Source organism: Doryrhamphus excisus, chromosome 19, assembly GCF_030265055.1.
Source record: "Doryrhamphus excisus isolate RoL2022-K1 chromosome 19, RoL_Dexc_1.0, whole genome shotgun sequence".
Taxonomy (NCBI): Eukaryota; Metazoa; Chordata; class Actinopteri; order Syngnathiformes; family Syngnathidae; genus Doryrhamphus; species Doryrhamphus excisus.
In genome coordinates this window covers 692,928-701,400 of record NC_080484.1, presented here as the reverse complement: position 1 = coordinate 701,400, position 8,473 = coordinate 692,928, and positions in this window count along the sequence as shown.

Here is an 8,473-nt window from a genome sequence, read left to right as displayed (position 1 = left end):
TGATGAGAAAAAAGTTATTACGTAATATTGCGACATCATAAATTGACAAGAAAATAAGTCGTAACATGAGAATAAAGTCATACATTTACGAGAAAAAAAGTCACAATATAATGACAGTAAATTTGTAAATTTATGAGAAAAAAGTTTTATGTATTATGAAAATAGTATTAGTAATAGTATTATGAAAATAAAGTCGTACATTTACGAGAAAAAAAGTCGCAGGGCACATATAGACAAACAACCATTCACACTCACATTCATACCTATGGACAATTTGGAGTGGCTAATTAACCTAGCATGTTTTTGGAATGTGGGAGGAAACCGGAATACCCGGAGAAAACCCACGCATGCACGGGGAGAACATCCACACAGAGATGGAGGGTGGAATTGAACCCTGGTCTCCTAGCTGTGAGGTCTGCGCGCTAACCACTAGACCGCCGTGCCGCCCTAGAATTATTATATTATTGGAATTATTCCTAGTATAAAGTCCAGATATTTTGGGTATAAAGCAGGAGTGGGCAAAGTTTTTGACTTGTGGGCCGCATTGATTTAACAACATTGACGGGGGGTGGGGGGGGGGGGGGTGGGGGCTCAGACTATATAATATTTTACACGTAACGGTCAATTTTTACACATATATTTTACACACATTTTACATGTAAAAGTGTCATGCAATCTGCTATATGTGCACTTTGAGATGATTGATTTGATGTAAAGTGTGTTATAAATTAAATGTATTATAATAACAATAATAATAATAATAATTATTATTATTCAATATTTTTTTATTTAGTATTATCATTAATAATAATGACTATTATTAATAATTATTATTATTTTATTTAATATTATTATTAATTATTAATAATGTCAATAATATTTTTTTTTATTTTTTATTTTTTATTTTTTTTAATTTTTTTTTTTTGTCCCGTCCAGCCATTGGGGCAGATAGTATTGTTGATCTAAATGCCCTTACATGCTAGACAGATTTGCTCTGTGTCAGGAAAGGTGTTGGCTACAACTTCCCTGTAATTAATTATTGACAATAATGTCAATAATTAATAATATTATATTAATTATATTATTAAGGCTCAAGCCTTGATGTCAGGTTGTATGTTGAGTTTAAATGAAATACTTTGGAAAGAACAGGTGGGCCCGTATTCAAGCACTCGGCGGGCCGGATGTGGCCCCCGGGGCCGTAGTTTGCCCACCCCTGGTATAAAGTCATGATATTACGAGAAGACAATTTATGAAGAAGAAGAAGAAGTAAAAGTATATTTCTTAGCCAGTGTGTGAGGTCCGAAGGATATCCTACCCGGCCGGTACCGGATGGGTCCACGTCTGCTCCTGTGGGTCTTGCCCTGCTCTGGTGGGGGTGGAGTCTGCCTTTTTGCGTGGAGTCACCTGGGCTCGGCGCCGGCTCACCTGTGGCCATTAATGAGGACAAGCGGTTTAGAAAATGGATGGATGGATGGATGGATACACTGCTGTCCTACTTAGTCATTGAACATGAAGTGATAAGAGGCAACTTTTAGAAAACAAAACCGTTTCTAAAAAGTCATAAAGACTCCATTGTTCTTCAACAATGCTGCATTTATGTATCTATTCCCAGGGACACCGAGGGAGGTTAACAGTTCCCATCGGTAGCCTCCCTCCAACCCAACATGGCCGTGCTCGTGGTTCACCAGGATGTGCGCCATTCCGATCCATTAAGGCCACGCTGACCGAAAATAATCATCTGAGATTTTCATACTCCGGTTTCCTCCCACATTCCAAAAAAAAGTCAGGATAAGCAGTAGAAAATGAATGAATGATCATTACTACTACTACTACTACTAGTAGTAGTAGGCTAGTATTAGCCTGCTTTTGCCCTATTATATACAATTTGCAAAATATGTTTTTTTGTAAAAAAAAAAAAAATGAAAAAAAATTTTTTTGTTTAAAAAAAAAAATCAATAAAAAATATCAAATTATTTAGGGGGGCTTAAGAACATTTTAAAATAGGCCTAATGACACCACTGGCTCTTAGAAGTAAAAAAAAAAACATGCTAGGTTAATTAGCCACTCCAAATTGTCCATATAGGTATGAATGTGAGTGTGAATGGTTGTTTGTCTATATGTGCCCTGTGATTGGCTGGCCACCAGTCCAGGGTGTACCCCGCCTCTCCCCGCCCCAAGACAGCTGGGATAGGCTCCAGCACCCCCCGCGACCCTCGTGAGGATAAGCGGTAGAAAATGAATGAATGAATGAATTTACGGGAATGAAGCCATAAATTTACAAGATGTACATTTATGGGAATAAAGTCATACATTTATAAGATTTATGAGAATGAAGTAGTAAATTTACACAACAAAAAGTCATACATTTACAAGACAAAAGGTCGTACATTAATGAGAATAAAGTCATAAATTTACAAGAATAAAAGTCATACATTTATGAGAATAAAGTCATAACCTGGACTACTTTATTCGTTATTCTAACTATTCTCTAGTTCATTCATTCATTCATTTTCTACCGCTTTTTCCTCACGAGGGTCGCCGGGGGTGCTGGCCTATCCCAGCTGTCTTCGGGCGAGAGGCGGGGTACACCCTGGACTGGTGGCCAGCCAATCACAGGGCACATATAGACAAACAACCATTCACACTCACATTCATACCTATGGACAATTTGGAGTGGCTAATTAACCTAGCATGTTTTTGGAATGTGGGAGGAAACCGGAGTACCCGGAGAAAACCCACGCATGCACGGGGAGAACATGCAAACTCCACACAGAGATGGCCGAGGGCGGGGACCGAACCCTGGTCTCCTAGCTGTGAGGTCTGCGCACTAACCACCAGACCGCCGTGCCGCCTATTCTCTAGTTAATGACATTATTTTAGATCAAAACAGACTGCAAATGCAATGATGTTCAAGGCTCAGTACAACTCGCCATTGTCACTGTTGCATTGTAAATAGTAAATAAGGAACAAAAAGCAAAACAGTTCCCAAAAAAAGGGAACTCCGTCTGAAGACCTTCCTGTCATGTATAATGGATGACTTTGGAAAAGATCAGATGTTATCTCGTGTTCTTCCTTTGCCACTCGTCATCCGGGTGCGCAAAGCCGACTGGACACTTTACAGTGGCCATCACTTAACAAGTGGAAGATGTGGGTGCTTGGAGATGGAGGGAGGTCACGTTGAAAGAGGACTGAACGGAGGGGGAAGTGAAGGAGTGAAGTTAAGTGGCAGGAGGGGAGAATCGGATTACGGCATGAGATACTTTTCCTAAACACTCATTCACATCCCAGCCCCCACGGGGGCCAAAGTCCTAACTTGACCAGAAAAAAGGTTGAAATATTATGCGACTAAAGCCCTAAATTTACGAGAAAAAGTCCAAATATTTTGAGCATAAAGTGGGAAATTGACGAATTACGTTAATAGGGTCGTAATTTACGGGGAAAAAAATCGTAATTTCATGAGAATTCCTAAATTTACGGAAAAAAGTTGTTGTATTATCAGAATAAATTTGTAAATTGATGAGAAAAAAGTTATTACGTAATATTACGACATCATAAATTGACAAGAAAATAAGTCGTAACATGAGAATAAAGTCATACATTTACGAGAAAAAGTCCAAATATTTTGAGCATAAAGTGGTAAATTGACGAGAAAAAAGTTGTTGTATTAATAAGGTCGTAATTTACGGGGAAAAAAAAATCGTAATTTCATGAGAATTCCTAAATTTACGGAAAAAAGTTGTTGTATTATCAGAATAAATTTGTACATTTATGAGAAAAAAGTCGTAAATTGATGAGAAAAAAGTTATTACGTAATATTACGACATCATAAATTGACAAGAAAATAAGTCGTAACAAGAGAATAAAGTCATACATTTACGAGAAAAAGTCCAAATATTTTGAGCATAATGTGGGAAATTGACGAATTCACATTAATAAGGTCGTAATTTACGGGGAAAAAAATCGTAATTTCATGAGAATTCCTAAATTTACGGAAAAAAGTTGTTGTATTATCAGAATAAATTTGTACATTTATGAGAAAAAAGTCGTAAATTGTTGAGAAAAAAGTTATTACGTAATATTACGACATCATAAATTGACAAGAAAATAAGTCGTAACAAGAGAATAAAGTCATACATTTACGAGAAAAAGTCCAAATATTTTGAGCGTAAAGTGGTAAATTGACGAGAAAAAAGTTGTTGTATTAATAAGGTCGTAATTTACGGGGAAAAAAAATCGTAATTTCATGAGAATTCCTAAATTTACGGAAAAAAGTTGTTGTATTATCAGAATAAATTTGTACATTTATGAGAAAAAAGTTATTACGTAATATTACGACATCATAAATTGACAAGAAAATAAGTCGTAACAAGAGAATAAAGTCATACATTTACGAGAAAAAGTCCAAATATTTTGAGCATAAAGTGGTAAATTGACGAGAAAAAAGTTGTTGTATTAATAAGGTCGTAATTTACGGGGAAAAAAATCGTAATTTCATGAGAATTCCTAAATTTACGGAAAAAAGTTGTTGTATTATCAGAATAAATTTGTACATTTATGAGAAAAAAGTCGTAAATTGATGAGAAAAAAGTTATTACGTAATATTACGACATCATAAATTGACAAGAAAATAAGTCGTAACAAGAGAATAAAGTCATACATTTACGAGAAAAAGTCCAAATATTTTGAGCATAAAGTGGGAAATTGACGAATTACGTTAATAGGGTCGTAATTTACGGGGAAAAAAATCGTAATTTCATGAGAATTCCTAAATTTACGGAAAAAAGTTGTTGTATTATCAGAATAAATTTGTACATTTATGAGAAAAAAGTCGTAAATTGATAAGAAAAAAGTTATTACGTAATATTACGACATCATAAATTGACAAGAAAATAAGTCGTAACAAGAGAATAAAGTCATACATTTACGAGAAAAAGTCCAAATATTTTGAGCATAAAGTGGGAAATTGACGAATTACGTTAATAAGGTCGTAATTTACGGGGAAAAAAATCGTAATTTCATGAGAATTCCTAAATTTACGGAAAAAAGTTGTTGTATTATCAGAATAAATTTGTACATTTATGAGAAAAAAGTCGTAAATTGATGAGAAAAAAGTTATTATGTAATATTACGACATCATAAATTGACAAGAAAATAAGTCGTAACAAGAGAATAAAGTCATACATTTACGAGAAAAAGTCCAAATATTTTGAGCATAAAGTGGGAAATTGACGAATTACGTTAATAGGGTCGTAATTTACGGGGAAAAAAATCGTAATTTCATGAGAATTCCTAAATTTACGGAAAAAAGTTGTTGTATTATCAGAATAAATTTGTACATTTATGAGAAAAAAGTCGTAAATTGATAAGAAAAAAGTTATTACGTAATATTACGACATCATAAATTGACAAGAAAATAAGTCGTAACAAGAGAATAAAGTCATACATTTACGAGAAAAAGTCCAAATATTTTGAGCATAAAGTGGGAAATTGACGAATTACGTTAATAAGGTCGTAATTTACGGGGAAAAAAATCGTAATTTCATGAGAATTCCTAAATTTACGGAAAAAAGTTGTTGTATTATCAGAATAAATTTGTACATTTATGAGAAAAAAGTCGTAAATTGATGAGAAAAAAGTTATTACGTAATATTACGACATCATAAATTGACAAGAAAATAAGTCGTAACAAGAGAATAAAGTCATACATTTACGAGAAAAAGTCCAAATATTTTGAGCATAAAGTGGTAAATTGACGAGAAAAAAGTTGTTGTATTAATAAGGTCGTAATTTACGGGGAAAAAAAATCATAATTTCATGAGAATTCCTAAATTTACGGAAAAAAGTTGTTGTATTATCAGAATAAATTTGTACATTTATGAGAAAAAAGTCGTAAATTGATGAGAAAAAAGTTATTACGTAATATTACGACATCATAAATTGACAAGAAAATAAGTCGTAACAAGAGAATAAAGTCATACATTTACGAGAAAAAGTCCAAATATTTTGAGCGTAAAGTGGTAAATTGACGAGAAAAAAGTTGTTGTATTAATAAGGTCGTAATTTACGGGGAAAAAAAATCGTAATTTCATGAGAATTCCTAAATTTACGGAAAAAAGTTGTTGTATTATCAGAATAAATTTGTACATTTATGAGAAAAAAGTCGTAAATTGATGAGAAAAAAGTTATTACGTAATATTACGACATCATAAATTGACAAGAAAATAAGTCGTAACAAGAGAATAAAGTCATACATTTACGAGAAAAAGTCCAAATATTTTGAGCATAAAGTGGTAAATTGACGAATTACGTTAATAAGGTCGTAATTTACGGGGAAAAAAATCGTAATTTCATGAGAATTCCTAAATTTACGGAAAAAAGTTGTTGTATTATCAGAATAAATTTGTACATTTATGAGAAAAAAGTCGTAAATTGATGAGAATAAAGTCGTAAATTGATGAGAAAAAAGTTGTAATATTACGACATCATAAATTGACAAGAAAATAAGTCGTAACATGAGAATAAAGTCATACATTTACGAGAAAAAAGTCACAATATAATGACAGCAAATTTGTAAATTTGATGAGAAAAAAGTCATAGTATTATGAAAATAAAGTCATACATTTACGAGAAAAAAAAGTCACAATATAATGACAGCAAATTTGTAAATTTACGAGAAAAAAGTCATAGTATTATGAAAATAAAGTCGTACATTTACGAGAAAAAAAGTCGCAGGGCACATATAGACAAACAACCATGCACACTCACATTCATACCTATGGACAATTTGGAGTGGCTAATTAACCTAGCATGTTTTTGGAATGTGGGAGGAAACCGGAGTACCCGGAAAAAACCCACGCATGCACGGGGAGAACGTGTAAACTCCACACAGAGATGGCCGAGGGTGGAATTGAACCCTGGTCTCCTAGCCGTGAGGACTTTACGACTTTATTCTCATAAATGTAAGACTTTTATTCTTGTAAATTTATGACTTTATTCTCATTAATGTACAACCTTTTGTTTTGTAAACGTATAACTTTATTCTCATCCCTCCATCTATTGCTTGCTGGCATGCTGGAGCCTATCCCAGTAGTCAATGAATAATTCAGTAAATTAATGAATGATTATTAGTACTAGTAGTAGTAGGCTAGTATTTTGCTTATTAGCCTGCTTTTGCCCTATTATATACAATTTGTCAGAGATTTTTTTTGTAAAAAAAAATTATAAAAATAATGAAAAAAAATCAATAAAAAATATCAAATGATTTAGGGGGGCTTAAGAACATTTTAAAATAGGCCTAATGACGCCACTGGCCCTTAGAAGTAAAAAAAAAACAAACATGCTAGGTTAATTAGCGACTCCAAATTGTCCATATGTATGAATGTGAGTGTGAATGGTTGTTTGTCTATATGTGCCCTGTGATTGGCTGGCCACCAGTCCAAGCAGTAGAAAATGAATGAATGAACTTAATTTTGTGTTCAATTGTTGGCTGATATTTCCATTTGTTCGATGATCTGAAACATTTACGTGTGACAAACATGAAAGAAAAATAATTGAAGAAGGGGGAAAACACTCTTTCACGCCGATGTGTGTCAACTTTGACTCAAGATGGCACTTTTCGAGTTGCGTCAGCAGCCTTCCGCATTGTAAAGACAGTCACGGCGATGACTCTTCATTTGACAATGAGTCAGTTGACGTCCAGGAAGAAAATGGACCTATGGCCGGGAGAAAGGCTCTTATCGCAATAATGAATTATTCATGGTTCTCACCATGGAGAACAACTTCAAGGAGCATGGCAGGAACGTTGTTTCAACATGTCCGCATCCTACAGTCAAGTTAACATGATGGATTTATTTTTTTTTTCATTTAGTGATCTTACTACTTTAATGATAAGACTCATATGGCATTTGATGGCATTTGGCGTGGCCCCTTTCATGCAGGTAAAGTGCACTGACAAACCAACAAAGGCTGCTTTGAAGTCTGGGGAAAAACTGTATTCTAATGAGAAAAGTTGCAATGAACATAATCATAAACTGGTAATATTATGAGGAAAAAAATGTCTTCCCGTAAAGTTATAAAATTATAAGAAACAAACAAAACAAAATAAAGTTGTAAAAACAATTTTTAAATTTTTTTGGGAAAACATTATGTGAATTAAGTAAAAATATTATGGCAATAATGTCGTAATATTATGAGAACTAACTTTCATGAAATAGAAAGACAGTTTAAAAGTCACAATATTATGAAAAACAAAGAAAAATAAAGAATACAATTGTTATTTTCGGAAAATGGGTAGGGGAAAAAGTTATGAAATTGGAATGAAGTCATAATATTATGAAAAGAAAAAGCTATATTATGTGAATTAAGTCCAAATAAGTAAAAAATAAAAAACAATAAATATGGGTTCAAACAAAAGAGCAATCGTACTAATAATACAACTTTCACCTATATCACAAAGCTGAGATACAGTTTTTTT